We start from the raw sequence: 20,186 nt of genomic DNA, 5'->3' as shown, positions 1-20,186 counted from the left end.
AAAAACAACAAAAAAAAAACAGGTCAAATGTTTTAAAGGGGTATTTTTATGACATTCCCAGCTTTGCTCTCTGGTCTGGTATTGCAGTTCAGCACATTAAATTGAACACAGCTGAGCTGCAATACCACACGTGACCTGCGGAGAGGTGTGGCGCAGTTTTGGAATGAAGAAGCCCTGTTTTCTGATCCTGGAAACCCCTTTAAGAAATAATTTACTTCATTTTTTGGGGAGATAATTGGAGTTACTGTTCCTTGTCCTGAGATGACTTCAGCTGGGGTTTTGTGACTATAGTATATGTCATATTGCCATCACTTTGCAGTGCACCGCGATTTAATCCCATAACAAAACCCTGTTCTATTCATTGCTGGGCAGTCTAATGTAAGTGACAGTCTCACGGTGATTAAGCCTATTTAACGCAGCTGCAGACGGTTTCCCACAATGCACCACGGCATCTAACCTGCTGTAAGTTACGAGCTGAGTCTGTCTCAGATTATACATTTTCCTGTGAATATTTGGGGGATAACAAAAAAATAAATAATGCACAAAACACAAAAAATGGTTTAATGCTAACAAATCCCTGGTAGAGGGGGGCAGTGACCTCTCGGCTTGGTTCCCTTTGTTTTAGAAAATTTTATCTCCATTCTATCTCTAGTCAAAGTAAAGATTTAGAAAGTAAAAATGTTTAGGGTTCATTTGTTATTGACATACAGTACAGACCAAAAGTTTGGACACTCATTCTAAGAGTTTTCTTTATTTTCATGACTATGAAGGCATCAAAACTATGAATTAACACATGTGGAATTATATACATAACAAACAAGTGTGAAACAACTGAAAATATGTCATATTCTAGGTTCTTCAAAGTAGCCACCTTTTGCTTTGATTACTGCTTTGCACACTCTTGGCATTCTCTTGATGAGCTTCAAGAGGTAGTCCCCTGAAATGGTTTTCACTTCACAGGTGTGCCCTGTCAGGTTTAATAAGTGGGATTTCTTGCCTTATAAATGGAGTTGGGACCATCAGTGGCGTTGAGGAGAAGTCAGGTGGATACACAGCTGATAGTCCTACTGAATAGACTGTTAGAATTTGTATTATGGCAAGAAAAAAGCAGCTAAATAAAGAAAAACGAGTGACCATCATTACTTTAACCGCCTCTGGACCACCTAACGCAGGATCGCGTTCCGGAGGCGGCAGCTGCAGGCACAGTCACGCATATACGTGTCATCTCGCGAGATTTCCTTTGAGCGCGCGTTCACAGGATCAGAAGGTAAGCGAGTGGATCTCCAGCCTCCGCAAAACACATACGGACGTCTGAATGGAGCCTTACAGGGGGGTGATCAATGACAGGGGGTGATCACCCCATATAGACTCCCTGATCACCCCCCTGTCATTGATCACCCCCCTGTAAGGCTCCATTCAGACGTCCGTATGTTTTTTACGGATCCACGGATACATGGATTGGATCCGCAAAACACATACGGACATCTGAATGGAGCCTTACAGGGGGGTGATCAATGACAGGGGGGTGATCACCCCATATAGACTCCCTGATCACCCCCCTGTCATTGATCACCCCCCTGTAAGGCTCCATTCAGACGTCCGTATGTTTTTTACAGATCCACGGATACATGGATCGGATCAGCAAAACACATACGGACGTCTGAATGGAGCCTTACAGGGGGGTGATCAATGACAGGGGAGTGATCACCCCATATAGACTCCCTGATCACCCCCCTGTCATTGATCACCCTCTTGTAAGGCTCCATTCAGACGTCCGTATGTTTTTTACAGATCCACAGATACATGGAAGTTGGGCAATGTGTTTTGGGGTGTCATTTTACATATATCCATGCTGGGTGAGATAAATATCTTGGTCAAATGCCAACTTTGTATAAAAAAAATGGGAAAAGTTGTCTTTTGCCAAGATATTTCTCTCACCCAGCATGGGTATATGTAAAATGACACCCCAAAACACATTGCCCAACTTCTCCTGAGTACGGCAATACCACATGTGTGACACTTTTTTGCAGCCTAGGTGGGCAAAGGGGCCCATATTCCAAAGAGCACCTTTAGGATTTCACAGGTCATTTTTTACACATTTTGATTTCAAACTACTTACCACACATTAGGGCCCCTAGAATGCCAGGGCAGTATAACTACCCCACAAGTGACCCCATTTTGGAAAGAAGACACCCCAAGGTATTTCGTGATGGGCATAGTGAGTTCATGGAAGTTTTTATTCTTTGTCACAAGTTAGTGGAATATGAGACTTTGTAAGAAAAAAAAAAAAATCATCATTTTCCGCTAACTTGTGACAAAAAATAAAAAGTTCTATGAACTCACTGTGCCCATCAGCGAATACCTTAGGGTGTCTACTTTCCGAAATGGGATCATTTGTGGGGTGTGTGTACTGTCTGGCCATTGTAGAACCTCAGGAAACATGACAGTTGCTCAGAAAGTCAGAGCTGCTTCAAAAAGCGGAATTCACATTTTTGTACCATAGTTTGTAAACGCTATAACTTTTACCCAAACCATTTTTTTTTTTACCCAAACATTTATTTTTAATCAAAGACATGTAGAACAATAAATTTAGAATAAAATTTATATATGGATGTCATTTAAAAAAAAACATTTTACAACTGAAAGTGAAAAATGACATTTTTTTTGCAAAAATTTAGTTAAATTTCGATTAATAACCAAAAAAGTAAAAATGTCAGCAGCAATGAAATACCACCAAATGAAAGCTCTATTAGTGAGAAGAAAAGGAGTTAAAATTCATTTGGGTGATAAGTTGCATGACCGAGCAATAAACGGTGAAAGTAGTGTAGGTCAGAAGTGTAAAAAGTGGCCTGGTCATTAAGGGGGTTTAAGCACTGGGGGCTGAGGTGGTTAAGAAATGAAGGTCAGTCAGTCAGCCGAAAAATTGGGAAAACTTTGAAAGTAAGGGCTATTTGACCATGAAGGAGAGTGATGGGGTGCTGCGCCAGATGACCTGGCCTCCACAGTCACCGGACCTGAACCCAATCGAGATGGTTTGGGGTGAGCTGGACCGCAGAGTGAAGGCAAAAGGGCCAACAAGTGCTAAGCATCTCTGGGAACTCCTTCAAGACTGTTGGAAGACCATTTCAGGGGACTACCTCTTGAAGCTCATCAAGAGAATGCCAAGAGTGTGCAAAGCAGTAATCAAAGCAAAAGGTGGCTACTTTGAAGAACCTAGAATATGACATATTTTCAGTTGTTTCACACTTGTTTGTTATGTATATAATTCCACATGTGTTAATTCATAGTTTTGATGCCTTCATAGTCATGAAAATAAAGAAAACTCTTTGAATGAGAAGGTGTGTCCAAACTTTTGGTCTGTACTGTATATATTGATCTGTTGCACAGTTTTATATTTTGGAGAAGCAGGATATGCAGAATCTGTGTCTCCCCTGCCTTTCTATCCACAGCAGATTCCTCTCCTCCCAGCTGCTAATTAGTAGAGTTGATGCACAAGGGCCCTAAGGGCTCATGCATGTGAATGTATTTTTGTCCATGTCCGTTCCCTTTTTTTTTTTGCGGCCCATATTCGGGACTGGAGCTCAGGTGTGACTACTATGTACCTGTGGGACTATCCCCCAAATCATCTCCACCATTCACTTAAATGGGGCCACCAAAAAACGGAAACCCCTCTGTGTCCGTATCTCTGCATGTGGACAAGGATAGGACTGTTCTATTAGGGGCTGGCCCTTCTGTTCCGCAAAATGCGGAATGCTCAAGGCCGGTATTCATGTTTTGCGGATCCGCAATTTGTGGACCGCAAAACACCAGCGGTTGAGGGCCTGAGCCTTAAAATAAATTCTGGAACTGGGCCCCCACGTGCTGTGGGCCATTGATATTACTGGAGTCCTTTTATGTGGCTGAGGGACCTTTAGGTCCCCTTCAAACCCTGGTGTGACTACCACCTTCGGGACTATCCCCCAAATCATCTCCACCTTGCTATCCTAAACCACCTGTGATAAAGCGCTAGCACTTTAAACTGTCATCCCGATTTTGGACTGTTATCTGCAGTAATACAGGAGTAGTTCTGCCGATACGAAGCCCAGATCACTATTTTTTATGTTTTCCTACTTCCCCCCGTTCTCCGCTCTCCATTATGTTGGAGCAGAACAGCAGTCCGGACTGTATAATTCAGTGCAGCGTTGAGTGCAGCCAGCAGAACAATTGGGGGCAGTAGGAAAATAAAAAATTGCGATCTGGACTCCTTATCTGCAGAACCTCAGAAAATAGTCCATAATGGTGGTGAAGGATTCCTGAAAAGGATTTGTTTTGTAACTTCACTCTTGTTATCAAAATTTAGACTTTTCAAAAAGCAGAAGAGACAGCAGCTGTGTCTCCCCTGACTTTCTACAGCAACAGATCTGTAATAATCAGTCTAAAGAATACTAATAATTTCTAGAGGTGGACTGAATCCAATTTTTTTCAAATCCGAAAAGGTTCTCGAATATACATCGAATCTCGAATCCTACGAATCCTGTACATACCAATTGTGTGAACAGTGTAAGAAACAAAGTGTTCCAAACTGTGGATGACACTGCTATGGGGGGGGGGGGGATCTGTGGATGACACTGTTATGGGGGGGAGATCTGTGGATGGCACTGTTATGGGGGGGATCTGTGGATAACACTGTTATGGGGGATCTCTGGATGGCACTATTATGGGGGATCATCCGAATGGTACTGTGATGGGGGGGATCTTTGGATGGTACTGTGATGGGGGGGATCTTTGGATGGTACTGTGATGGGGGGGATCTTTGGATTACATCCACAGATATCCCCCATAACAGTGTCCCTGCAGTGTGAATGATCCCCAATACAGCGGCTGGGGGCCGGCATCTGGATTAGGAATGACAGCGGGGACCGGTGCAGTCGCTGTATTCTAATGCATCGGCCCCACTCACTGTTGTATAATCTTATCTAACCTGCATTGTTAAAATATAATAATCATTTGTAATCCAGCTGTATTACATACAACTAAGTTCCATAACAAAGAGGAGGGAGGAGGCAGGGCGGGAGGATGGGCGGGCGAGGCGTCACTCACTACGTCACGCGACCGCGCCGCCTGCTTCATTCATAAAGTGGGCGGTGCAGGTGCATAACCTAGTGAGTGACGCGCCGCCCGCCCTGCCTCCTCCGGAACTTAGTTGTAAGTAATACAGATGGATTACAAATGATTATTATATCTTAACAATGCCTGCAGGTTAGATAAGATGATACAACAGTGAGCGGGGCCGGTGCATTAGCCCCTCCTCCCTCTGTTGATACACCCGCCCACTGCGCTGTGCGGCATGGCAGCGGACGTGTATCATTCGGTAAACTAATCGCAGCATTTTTGGGTCAGCCAAATCGCCATATCACGTCGCGGGATTCGTCGGATTCGAATTTTACTAAATTGCGTCGGGATTCGAGTCCACGAATCCCACAAGATTCGAAGGATTCGTGGATTCGACGGATTCGTCGTCCCACCTCTAATTATTTCCCTTCAAACTATGGTCATAAAGAATTTCCTGAGATACAGAAGCCAAATTTAGGACAGCCACATATGGTGGTCGTCGGAGGTTGTCCTCAGGATGTAGAGCTATGGACCAAAACTCACAAAAATAGCAGTGACTTGGGCATAAACAGGTGTATAACCTTAAAAGGGTATGCCACGATTGATGTAAAAAAAATCAGACATCATATAGGACATGACAACCTCTCTCTAACAAAGCTAGAACCAGCCCTGTACCTCATGGATCCAGAGATCTCCAGATTCACTGCTCCCATTGTTCTGCTAGATTACCTTCACCCTGACAGCTCAGGGGGGTGTCCTTTCTGCTTCAGCTCTATCCCTGTAACTGGCACAGAACATATGGCTGGTGACAGATGAAGATTTAAACTGAGCACATTCGACCAGCTAAGTGAGGTGGACAAGAAATCGGGAAAAGAACAAACAGCAGGTGGCGCTATACAGATACATTTTATTGAATAGATCAGTGGCTATTAATTTTAAATAATACATTTTTAATGACATGCAATTACATAAGTATTCAGATCCAGGTGCTGGTTTGAAAAATGTAGACTATGTTTCATGATCCAAGATTTTGATATTTGGTGGGGGTCCAACTCCTGGCACCCCCGACGATCAGCAGCGAGCGCTTAGGTTTCGAAGGCCAGTGACGTCACATTTATTGGTCACATGACCTAGGCGAAGCTCAGTCCCATTTAAGTGAATGGTGATGAACTGCGATACCAAGCACAACCGCTATGAAATGGACGACTCTGTGGTTGGTGCGCTGCAAAAGGGGCCGCCGCGCTCACAGGGAATGGCAGATATCAGACCCCAGCTGATCTGATAGCGATGGCCTATCTTGGAAACGCCTTTTAAATATCATATACTTTCAACCAATGCCATGTCACAATCATCCGAACCGGAATCAGTGGGTCACCTAAACAAGATATATTCAAATTAACTCCACCCATGAGCAACTTAACCCCTCCCATGATCAACAAAACTCCACCTAGCACGAATCCAGTAAATGAGACTCTCCAGATCCCTGAACATCTTCCTAACCTCATCCCTCTGTGCACTATGAGCTCAGGTAAACAGTAGTTACCACAGGTGCGGTGGACCAAGATAAGATTCACAAGTCACAGCAAATTCTTCTGTCCCTGAGATTTACATTATAAACACGACACAGTGTCCCTGGAAGAATATAAATGACACGTCATAAATTATATGGTTATATTGGTTATATAGTGCTGCTATATCATCTATAGTCAAAGCATATGTGTAATACTGACTGACTGAGGGAACCTCATGACTCTACAGCCTCCATGTATCTAATGTGCACCCTATGTAGATGATAGATGGGCACGCAAATCATCAAGATCCACTGCTGTCAGCTCCCTTTGCAATTGCCGACCAATGACGTCCCAGATGTGCTCGGTGTCTAGTCCGGAGTAGCCTATTTAGGCCACACAGACTGCTCACAGTAGTACATATAACATGCACCAGGAATTATTTTGTTGATAAACTGTTTCTGGGACACTTTGGAGAAATGGCCGGATCATTGGTTCCTCGACCAAATCAATGTAACGTCGAGCTGTTAGTACCTAAAATGAAGATTGCAGGGGTCCGGCTACCATACATTATACCACCACACACCATAATCCTGGAGTAGGACCAGTGTGAGGTTCCCTTGTGAAGGCCTCTTCATAGCGTTGCCCACATGTTCTCCAGCAATCATTGTGTCCGAGACAAAAGTGGGTTCATCTCTGAAGAGGACAGACCTCCATTCCAGCCTCCATTGCCGTCTTTCTGTGCACCATGACAGCCTTAGAAAGCGTTGGGGTGAGGTCAGTGGACCTCTTTAGCTGGACCTCTGGCTCGTAGCCCAATGTCACGCAGATGCCTCCTGATGGTTTGCATAGACGATGTTTGCCGCCCTAGGCTTGGGATGTGACAATTCCATTTGCAGTACAGAATGGATCACTAAGCGCCATTCTTCTAATTAGACGATCCCTCCATGTAGAGGTTCTCCTCTCTGCTCCTCTTGATGTCATTCCAGTTCCTTGTCATTCTCCCAACCACCAGGACGTGGAAAGTTGAGCAGCGCTGACATCTCGGCCTAGGCGCGTAGCGATCTTAAAGGAACACTGACAGGCCCTATAAACATATTTAGTTATTCCTATGCAGTCATAGATCTATTAAAGTGTATTCCAATGATATAGGAGTACCCCCTGTCCGCATTGTAAACCATGTAAAAACCACTTTATATTCATCTGTCAATCACATTTCTTTATGCCCAAGGGGCGTTTTTTCTCCTACCTTCGTGCCCAGCCGCGCCTTAACTGTCGCTTCCTAGCGCCGCCCAGCTCATTATTATTCACTGGTTTACAATGCGGACAGGGGGTACTCTTATATAATTGGAATACACGTTAATAGATCTATGACTGCATAGGAATAACTAAATATGTTTATAGGGCCTGTCAGTGTCCCTTTAAAGAGTGATAAACCAAGGTCTCTCAGGTCAAACATTCTCTCCCTCTCAGTTTCTGGTGATAACTGGGACGCTGATGAACAGGAGGCATCACATAATCATCCCACATGACTCGATCCGATATTTGATGTTTCATGGAGCTAAAAACTTTGATTTCTATCTGGCTGTATGCCCCCCCCCCACACACACACATTGGAGCTAGGTGCTGAAAATTTCATCATCTGCAAATCTTAGTGACACCTGCTAAATCCTTGACTTAAATAACCGTACAGCTTGTTCTTCTTGGTGCTGCAATTTCAATGTTATGGAATGTAGATAGATGATAGATAGATAAAGATAGATAATAGATATGAGATGGATAGATATGAGATAGATAGATAGATAGATATGAGATACATATACAGTACAGACCAAAAGTTTGGACACACCTTCTCATTCAAAGAGTTTTCTTTATTTTCATGACTATGAAGGCATCAAAACTATGAATTAACACATGTGGAATTATATACATAACAAACAAGTGTGAAACAACTGAAAATATGTCATATTCTAGGTTCTTCAAAGTAGCCACCTTTTGCTTTGATTACTGCTTTGCACACTCTTGGCATTCTCTTGATGAGCTTCAAGAGGTAGTCCCCTGAAATGGTTTTCCAACAGTCTTGAAGGAGTTCCCAGAGAAGCTTAGCACTTGTTGGCCCTTTTGCCTTCACTCTGCGGTCCAGCTTACCCCAAACCATCTCGATTGGGTTCAGGTCCGGTGACTGTGGAGGCCGGCTCATCTGGCGCAGCACCCCATCACTCTCCTTCATGGTCAAATAGCCCTTACTTTCAAAGTTTTCCCAATTTTTCGGCTGACTGACTGACCTTCATTTCTTAAAGTAATGATGGCCACTCGTTTTTCTTTACTTAGAATTTGTATTATGGCAAGAAAAAAGCAGCTAAGTAAAGAAAAACGAGTGGCCATCATTACTTTAAGAAATGATGGTCAGTCAGTCAGCCGAAAAATTGGGAAAACTTTGAAAGTAAGGGCTATTTGACCATGAAGGAGAGTGATGGGGTGCTGCGCCAGATGAGCTGGCCTCCACAGTCACCGGACCTGAACCCAATCGAGATGGTTTGGGGTGAGCTGGACCGCAGAGTGAAGGCAAAAGGGCCAACAAGTGCTAAGCTTCTCTGGGAACTCCTTCAAGACTGTTGGAAGACCATTTCAGGGGACTACCTCTTGAAGCTCATCAAGAGAATGCCAAGAGTGTGCAAAGCAGTAATCAAAGCAAAAGGTGGCTACTTTGAAGAACCTAGAATATGACATATTTTCAGTTGTTTCACACTTGTTTGTTATGTATATAATTCCACATGTGTTAATTCATAGTTTTGATGCCTTCAGTGTGAATCTACAATTTTCATAGTCATGAAAATAAAGAAAACTCTTTGAATGAGAAGGTGTGTCCAAACTTTTGGTCTGTACTGTATATGAGATAGATAGATAGATAATAGATACGGTAGTATGGGGCAGCTTGCTTGTTGTTTTCATATATTATAGACATTTTACCCTCCAGGATGAGTTTCGATCATTATTCCTCATTTGTCCAGATACATGATAAGATATAAACGCTGTGTATGTAAACACTTGCGACCTTTGTATTGTGGATCATAAGGTCGGCGCAGTAGTACAGGGCGGTTTATTACTGTTTAGTCAGGGATTAGTATAGTTTTCATGTTCAGCACTGATAAAGGGTATACTGGACTTCAAGGGGATGTCCACACTTGAAATCAATCTTTTTATTTCCACAGACACAATGGATATTGGTAAAGGGGAAAGGCGCACTAGATCCAGCTCCTGGGACCACCTGGCCATCAGCTGGTCATACATTTCCCCTGCAGTGGTCACTCTTTGCATCTCTCTGCTCTGTGGGTCTCAATGGATTAATATCAGTGCCACAAGTCCCCATCACCAATGGAGGACGGAGCCACGTGACATGGTGTATCGCCACTATGGCATAGTCCACTAATTGGAGCGCAAGGGGAACGTTTTGGTAGTAATAATATTACAGACTTTTTTTGTTTTTTTCCTTTTTGGTCCAAAGATTGCATCATGTATGTTTACAAGGACAAGAACTCTAAATCCTAAATTCTCTGCTCTCCTTCACAGAGTTAAATTATAAAATCCCTTCTGAATGTAGTCACCACTAGGGGGAGCTCCCATTAAACTCAATACTAGCTTTTTCCCTTTGTCCCCAGATGACGGAATTTGACTTATGTTATGTCATTCTTGGTATTGTAAGGGATTGCTCTCTCAAGCAGGGCGGCGGTGACAGATTCCTTTGCAGACAACAGGATTAAAGTCTAAACAATGCTTTATTTAAGGGTACATTCACACGTCCGTAAGTGTTTTGCGGATCCGCAAATTGCGGATCTGCAAAACACTGACACCGGCCAGTGGGTCCGGACAAGAATAGGACAAGTTCTTTTTTTTGCGGAGCCGCGGAACAGAAATTCGGGGCCGTGGACCGGAAATTCAGGGCCGCAGACCGGAAATGCAGATGCGGACAGCACACTGTGTGCTGTCGCATCTTTTCCGGCCCCATTGAAAATAAATTGGTCCGCACCCATTCTACGGACATGTGAATGGACCCTTATGGAACTTTAGTAATTACAGGTGAACCCAGTTATGACTCACTGGGTAAGATGAGGTTCCAGCATCACCAAAACAAACCAAACCTGCCCGTCTAGGCTCTAGCTAATACAAATTCGTTTCTATCTCATCTATTGAGCGTAGTTCACAAACAGAGTATCAGGTTCCGACACTCAGCCGGTCAGCTCACCAAACACAAGTCCAGGGGAGAGATCCAGCTTCTCTAAGCCGCACGGTCTAGCAGCCCACCTGGCTGTGACCACACAAGCCTCCAGGCTTTCCTCTCTGTAGGGTCACTTCCTCTCCCCCCCCAGACTCATACACATAGGGTTGATTTATCCAGCTTGATTAACCTGGCTGGCCTCACCTGCGATCACCTCCGGCAAAAGACAACACCCGTACTGGAAGGGTGTGGACTGGCAGATCCCACTACCAAACCTATCCACCAGTCCAAATAAAATCCAGCCCAGAACAAAATATAGACAAAACTGTCTAAGCAAACTACACTTTGCTGAAACCACTGGATTTCTGGATTTTAGTTATCTCACCCAGCTGAGGTATCTGGGTGGGATATACACGCCTTCCAGCACTGTACACATTACCACAGTATATTTTACTCTGTTATCTTCTGCTGCGGCTTCACTACTGCATCCAAACTGTGCACAAAAATAATGAAAATTAGCAACAGCAGTAATACAGATCATGAGATATTTGAGGAAGTTTCTGCTGAAGTTCCGTAACATTCCCTACTTGTTCCTGCTATAGTATATGGCACAGACCTCAGTGTTAATCAGTAATACTCACCGTCTCCTGATGAGCAAAGCACTTCCCGCTCTCCCCAGCAGGCACCATGCAGTGAGGTAATTGCATATACTAGGATATGAGGACAGGCCGGGGATAATCCTCGTCCCGAGCGCTCTTCTATTCACTCCAGCAGGTAATGTTACTGCATGGCTCCTACTGGAGAGAGCACGGCCTGGAATGAGGAAAGACAGACATCCATTACGGCCCGGGCCTTGCCTGGGTGCACATGCTGTAGTCCTTATTACTGTGGGTTCTGGCAGAAGGGGACCACTTTCATAACCCTGAAAAGGAGGACATCACACCCCCCAAAAAGGAGGACATCCATAGTTGCCAACAGAAGCGTTGGTAAATACGGACATCACACCCCAGAAGGAGGGCATCACACCCCCAGAAGGAGGGCATCACACCCCCAGAAGGAGGGCATCGCACCCCCAGACTGAGGACATCACACCCCTGGAAAGGAGGGCATCACACCCCTGGAAAGGAGGGCATCACACCCCTGGAAAGGAGGGCATCACACCCCGAGAACGAGGGCATCACACCCTCAGAAGGAGGGCATCACACCCCGAGAACGAGGGTATCACAACCCCAAGAAGGAGGGCATCACAACCCCAAGAAGGAGGGCATCACAACCCCAAGAAGGAGGGCATCACAACCCCAAGAAGGAGGGCATCACAACCCCAAGAAGGAGGGCATCACAACCCCAAGAAGGAGGGCATCACAACCCCAAGAAGGAGGAGGGCATCACACCCCAAGAAGGAGGAGGGCATCACACCCCAAGAAGGAGGAGGGCATCACACCCCAAGAAGGAGGAGGGCATCACACCCCAAGAAGGAGGAGGGCATCACACCCCAAGAAGGAGGAGGGCATCACACCCCAAGAAGGAGGGCATCACACCCCAAGAAGGAGGGCATCACACTCCCCACAACACATTGAAAGGAAACAAAAGGCCACCTGCACACGTTGCAGAATGCAGAACAGCACTGTGTATGGGATCTGACAAACCTCATGCACACAGATATTTTCTGTGCAGAAATAGACCCGCCATGCGGATTTAGAAGTCCTCAGCACATCAGTTATGATTGTGGTTTTATTTGCGGATTTCACCCTTTTCTGTAGCAAAACTGTATAAAATCTGCACCAGACATTGTAGTTTTGGGTGCAGAAATCCGGAGGGAACTCCGTGCGGATGTTTTGCACATTCACCCGTACCCTGATAATACAGGGAGGAGGTATGATAGGAAAGAATTACAACTCCCAGCATCCCTAGACTGTTATGTGATAACAGAGGAGATTACAGGAGGAGGCATAAGAGGAGAGAACTACAGCTCCCAGCATGTTCAGGCTATTATGTGTTATGAGAGGAAATTACAGGAGGAGGAATAAGAGGAGGGAACTACAACTCCCCACATATCCAGACTATTATCTAATATCAGAGGACATTACAGGGAGCAGGTATAAGAGGAGACAACTATAACTCCCAGCATTTCTCTGGCTCTTACATTGAATCCATGCTTCTTCAGTTTCTTCTCCTCCATAAAAGCTTGGTCCTCTCATGTCACATGACATCATTACAGGTCCTTCACCACCTCTTTGCCTCTCCACTGCTAAGCTCTGCCCCCTTCCTGCACTGGTCACATGATGGTGATGTCATCACAGGTCCTTCACCACCTCTTTGCCTCTCCACTGCTGAGCTCTGCCCATCCTGCACTGATCACATGATGTGACATCCAAAAGTCCTTCAGCTCTTGCTTAAGGCTGTTACCATCCCCTAGGACAGCACTCTTACTAAGGGCAAGGGGGGTAATAGGAGGACATGCAGGCAACCACCCTGTACAGTGGTGACAAACCCTGGACACTCACGTTGGATCTGGACATTATCTACCATGGCCGTTCCCGTCTGGTATCTGTGGAAGGAACATTGACCTTCCTATGTCCAGGACATCATGAAAGCAGTCCTACTGTCTTTTTTGACACAGGAGACATGGTGTTACAAGATAACACCGCCACATACTGCATGCTCCACACAACGTGCTCTTCAGGGTCTCCAGCAGCTCCGCTGGACAGCTCCATCACCAGATCTCTCCCTCATTGAGAATGTCTGGGAATGGATGGGGCCCGAGTACAGCAGACGATAACCACCTTGTCTGAACTATGGGTCCAAGATGGAAGAGTTTGGAACGACCACAGGAGGATATCCAGCATCTGTATGACCGTCACCTTGCCAGAGTGGCCGCCTGTATCTAAGGTAGCCACCCGGCCGGTAACTCACTGGCCAAGCCGGTAATTTAGTGGCCTCCTCCATTTAATATCGCCGCGGTGAAAACTTGCTGCGAGACATCATCACGGTGGAGCGCAGGTCCTGTTCTGATCTTCCAGTGAAAAGTGAGGGTTCACCACAGAGCCATCAAATGGTGGAGGTGAGTTTTTTTGCAAAAGCAGAGAAGGGGCCACAAATGGGGGCATTACTATTACCGGGGGGCACTAATGGGGGCATAACTATTACTGGGGGGCACTAATGGGGGCATTATTAATTCTGGGGGGCACGTTAATGGGGGCATTATTAATTCTGGGGGGTACTAATGGGGACATTATTAATTCTGGGGGAACTAAAAGGGTCATTACTATTACTGGGGGGCACTAATGGGGGCATAACTATTACTGGAGGCACTAATGGGGGCTTTATCAATTCTGGGGCGCATTAGTGGGGGCATTACTATTACTGGGGGGCACTAATGGGGCATTACTATTACTGGAGGCACTAATAGGGGGCATTATTAGGTCCTGTTCTGATCTTCCAGTGAACAGTGAGGGTTCACCACAGAGCCATCAAATGGTGGAGGTGAGTTTTTTGTTTGTTTTGCAAAAGCAGAGAAGGGGCCACAAATGGGGGCATTACTATTACCGGGGGGCACTAATGGGGGCATTACTATTACTGGGGGGCACTAATGGGGGCATTATTACTACCGGGGGTCACTAATGGGGGCATTATTAACCTCTTGGGGACATATGACATACCGGTACGTCATGATGTCCTGGTACTTAAGGACACATGACGTACCGGTACGTCATGTGTAGTTCCGATCACCGCCACGCGGCGGGCGGTGATCGGAACTGGGTGCCTGGGACAATGTGTGGGCGGGTCCCGTGACCCCCCCCCCCCCCCCGTATCGGCGATCGCCTCAAACTGCAGATCAATTCAGCCCTGCGGTTTGCGGCGTTTACGGGTCGTTGCGGCGGGGATCGGCGGTGCCATCGGGTCCCTGTGCTGCTGTAATCGGGACCCGATGGCATGGAAGGCAGCGCGATGCCTTCCTTAGGCATCGGCACTACCACTCGGTGAAGAGCCTGTGAGATTCAGCCCCCTGGATCTCACAGGCAGGAAGCTGTATGAGTAATACACACAGTATTACTCATACAGCCAATGCATTCCAATACAGAAGTATTGGAATGCATTGTAAAGGGGCTTAGACCCCCAAGAGTTGAAGTCCCAAAGTGGGACAAAAATAAAGTGAAAAGAAAAATTGAAAAAGTAAATTTCCCCCACCCCAAAAATTAAAAGTTTCAAGTAATAAAATGAATAAAATGTCATTACCCCCAAATAAAGTAAAAAAAAAATTGGTAAAAAATAGGGGGAAAAAAGTAGACATATCAGGTATCGCCATGTCCGTATCAACCGGCTCTATAAACATATCACATGACCTAACCCCTCAGATGAACACTGTAAAAAATAAAAACTGTGCTAAATAAACAATTTTTTGTCACCTTACACCACTAAAAGTACAACAGCAAGCGATCAAAAAGGCGTATGCCCACCAAAATACAGGGTGGGCCATTTATATGGATACACCTTAATAAAATGGGAATGGTTGGTGATATTAACTTCCTGTTTGTGGCACATTAGTATATGTGAGGGGGGAAACTTTTCAAGATGGGTGGTGACCATGGCGGCTATTTTGAAGTTGGCCATTTTGAAACCAACTTTTGTTTTTTCAATAGGAAGAGGGTCATGTGACACATCAAACTTATTGGGAATTTCACAAGAAAAACAATGGTGTGCTTGGTTTTAACGTAACTTTATTCTTTCATGAGTTATTTACAAGTTTCTGACCACTTATAAAATGTGTTCAATGTGCTGCCCATTGTGTTGGATTGTCAATGCAACCCTCTTCTCCCACTCTTCACACACTGATAGCAACACCGCAGGAGAAATGCTAGCACAGGCTTTCAGTATCCGTAGTTTCAGGTGCTGCATATCTCGTATCTTCACAGCATAGACAATTGCCTTCAGATGACCCCAAAGATAAAAGTCTAAGGGGGTCAGATCGGGAGACCTTGGGGGCCATTCAACTGGCCCACGATGACCAATCCACTTTCCAGGAAACTGTTCATCTAGGAATGCTCAGACCTGACACCCATAATGTGGTGGTGCACCATCTTGCTGGAAAAACTCAGGGAACGTGCCAGCTTCAGTGCATAAAGAGGGAAACACATCATCATGTAGAAATTTCGTATATCCAGTGGCCTTGAGGTTTCCATTGATGAAGAATGGCCCCACTATCTTTGTACCCCATATACCACACCATACCATCAATTTTTTTGTTCCAACAGTCTTGGAGGGATCTATCCAATGTGGGTTAGTGTCAGACCAATAGCGGTGGTTTTGTTTGTTAACTTCACCATTCACATAAAAGTTTGCCTCATCATTGAACAAAATCTTCTGTGTAAACTGAGGGTCCTGTTCCAATTTTTGTTTTGCCCATTCTGCAAATTCAGTGCGCCGATCTGGGTCATCCTCGTTGAGATGCTGCAGTAGCTGGAGTTTGTAAGGGTGCCATTTGTGAGTAGCTAATATCCGCCGAAGGGTTAGACTAATGCCACTCTCCAGTGACATGCGGCGAGTGCTATGCTGTGGGCTCTTGCTGAATGAAGCTAGGACAGACACTGATGTTTCTTCATTAGAGACAGATTTCATGCCTCCACATTTTGGCAAATCCAACAATGAACCAGTTTCACGAAACTTAGCAAGCAGTTTGCTAACTGTAGCATGGGAGATGGGTGGTCTCGTAGGGTGTCTTGCATTGAAATCTGCTGCAATGACCCAGTTACTGCGTTCACCAGACATCAACACAATTTCTATCCGCTCCTCACGTGTTAACCTCGGCGACATGTCAATGGCTGTAAACAAAGAAAAACTTGTAAATAACTCATGAAAGAATAAAGTTACATTACAACCAAGCACACCATTGTTTTTCTTGTGAAATTCCCAATAAGTTTGATGTGTCACATGACCCTCTTCCTATTGAAAAAACAAAAGTTGGATTCAAAATGGCTGACCTCATTTTTTTAAGGTATATCCATATAAATGGCCCACCCTGTAGTAACAATTGACCAACAAAAAAAAAAACTATGGCTCAGAATATGGAGACACTAAAACATCATCAAGCTGTTATTGTGTAAAACTTAAGTAGATTAAAAAAAGTACACATATTAGGTATTGCCGCGCCCGTAATAACCTGCTCTATACAAATATCACATGACCTAACCCCTCAGGTGAACACCGTAAAAAAAAAAAAGTGTAAAAAAAGCTATTTTTGGTCACCTTACATCACAAAAAGTGTAATGGCAAGTGATCAAAAAGTCATATGCACCCCAAAATAGTGCCAATCAAACCGTCATCTCATCCCGCAAAAAATGAGACCCTACCCAAGATAATCGCCCAAAAACTGAAAAAAATATGTCTCTCAGACTATGGAGACACTAAAACATGATTTTTTTGGTTTCAAAAATAAAATCATTGTGTAAAACTTACATAAATAAAAAAATTATACATATTAGGTATTGCCGCGCCCGTAATAACCTGCTCTATAAGAATATTACATGACCTAAGCCCTCAGGTGAATACCGTAAAAAAATTAAAACGGTGTAAAAAAAGCTATTTTTTGGTCACCTTACATCACAAAAAGTGTAATAGCAAGCGATCAAAAAGTAATACGCACCCCAAAATAGTGCCAATCAAACAGTCATCTCATCCCGCAAAAATCATACCCTACCCAAGATAATCACCCAAAAACTAAAAAAAACTATGGCTCTCAGACTATGGAGACACTAAAACATGATTTTTTTTCTTTCAAAAATGAAATCATTGTGTAAAACTTACATAAATAAAAAAATTGTATACATATTAGGCATCGCCGCGTCCGTGACAACCTGCTCTATAGAAATACCACATGATCTAACCTGTCAGATGAATGTTGTAAATAACAAAAAATAAAAACGGTGCCAAAAGAGCTATTTCTTGTTACCTTGCCTCACAAAAAGTGTAATATAGAGCAACCAAAAATCATATGTACCCTAAAATAGTACCAACAAAACTGCCACCCCATCCCATAGTTTCTAAAATGGGGCCACTTTTTTGGGTCCTTTCCTTCTGCGCCCTGCCGTGTGCCCGTACAGCAGTTTACGACCACATATGGGGTGTTTCTGTAAACTACAGAATCAGAGCCATAAATATTGAGTTTTGTTTGGCTGTTAACCCTTGCTTTGTAACTGGAAAAAAATTATTAAAATTGAAAATTTGCCCAAAAAGTTATGTTTTGAAATTTTCTCTCTATTTTCCATTAATTTTTGTGGAACACCTAAAGGGTTAACAAAGTTTGTAAAATCACTTTTGAATACCTTGAGGGGTGTAGTTTCTAGAATGGGGTCATTTTTGGGTGGTTTCTATTATGTAAGCCTCAAAAAGTGACTTCAGTCCTGAACTGGTCCTTAAAAATTTGCTTATAAACTTCTAAGCCTTCCCAAAATGATTCAAACATGAAGTAGACATATGGGGAATGTAAAGTAATAACTATTTTTGTAGGTATTACTATGTATTGAAGAACTGAAGAACCTAGGGCGGGCCACAGGGGTGAAAGGGGAGGGTTTTCATATGAAAAAGCGATGGGCACCTTCAGAAGCTAATTAACATATTGAATAAAAGTGTTTTTTTGCAAAAAAACAGGCTGTTTTCCAGCTGATCCAAATTTTAGGACCACATGCCTTTAAAAGGCCAAATCTGTGCAAAGATGTGGATTCATTGTCATTCTCTGTCAGGTAGTCACACGTTGTGATGGCAAAGGCAAAAGAACTCTCCCTTTTTGAACGTGGTCGGGTTGTTGAACTGCATGAGCAGGGTCTCTCACAGCGCGCCATCGCTGCTGAGGTGGGACGCAGTAAGACAGTCATTTGGAATTTCTTAAGTGATCCTGAGGGTTATGGAACAAAAAATTCAAGTGGAAGACCCAACAAAATGTCATCAGCACTGAGCCGGAGGATCCAATTGGCTGTCCGTCAAGACACTGGACGATCCTCGGCCCAAATTAAGGCCCTTACTGGTGCTGACTGCAGCCCCATAACCATCAGACGGCATCTGAGACTGAAGGGCTTCAAAAACAAAAAACGTCTTCAAAGACCTCGTCTCCTTGAACGCCACAGAACTGGTCGTTTGGACTTTGCAAGAGAGCACTAAACATGGGACTTTCAAAGGTGGAAGAAAGTTTTATTCTCTGATGAGAAAAAATGTAACCTTGATGGTCCTGATGGTTTCCAACGTTACTGGCAGGACAAGCAGATCCCACCTGAGATGTTTTCTACGCGCCACAGTGGAGGGGGTGCCATAATGGTCTGGGGGGCTTTTTCCTTCAGTGGAACAATGGAACTTCAGGAAGTGCAGGGGCGTCAAACGGCCGCTGGCTATGTCCAGATGTTGCAGAGAGCATTCCTCATGACTGAGGGCCCTCGTCTGTGTGGTAACGACTGGGTTTTTCAACAGGACAACGCTACAGTACACAATGCCCGCAGGACAAGGGACTTCTTCCAGGAGAATAACATCACTCTTTTGGCCCATCCTGCGTGTTCCCCTGATCTAAATCCAATTGAGAACCTTTGGGGATGGATGGCAAGGGAAGTTTACAAAAATGGACAACAGTTCCAGACAGTAGATGGCCTTCGTGCGGCCGTCTTCACCACTTGGAGAAATGTTAGCACTCACCTCATGGAAACGCTTGCATCAAGCATGCCGAAACAATAACGGCGGAGCTACTCATTACTGAGTTCATGTTTGGAATTTGGATTTCTGTTTTGGGGGGGGGGTTTAGTTTTTTTTTGGAGGTGTGGTCCTAAACTTTTGATCAGCTGAAAAACAGCCTGTTTCAGTTTATTCGTTGTTTTCATTAAATTGAATGAAAAAATGTTTTGTCTCCCTCCCATTTCTTCTTGTTGCATGTTGAAGCTCTACTTGGAACCTTGTTAAGATCCAGCCATGCTAAATAGGATTTTCTTGCCATTTTTCAAGTGGTCTTAAACTTTTGATCAGGACTGTAGGTGAAAGACTCTCGTTAATTCTGGGTGGCACTAATGGGGGCACTACTATTACTGGGGGCACTAATAGGGGCGTTATTAATTCTGAGGGGCACTAATAGGGGCATTACTATTAATGGGGGGCACTAATGGGGGCATTACTGTTACTGGGCAGCACTAATGGGGCATTACTATTACTGGGGGCATTACTATTTCTAAGGGGTACTAATAGGTGCATTACTATTACTGGGGGGCACTAATGGGGGCATAACTATTACTGGAGGCACTAACACTGGCATTATCAATTCTAGAGGGCACTAATGGGGGCATTACTATTACTGGGGGGCACTAATGGGGCATTATTAATTCTGGGGGGCACTAATGGGGGAA

This window comes from Bufo bufo, chromosome 3 (assembly GCF_905171765.1).
Source record: "Bufo bufo chromosome 3, aBufBuf1.1, whole genome shotgun sequence".
NCBI lineage: Eukaryota > Metazoa > Chordata > Amphibia > Anura > Bufonidae > Bufo > Bufo bufo.
This window is presented reverse-complemented; position numbering follows the sequence as displayed.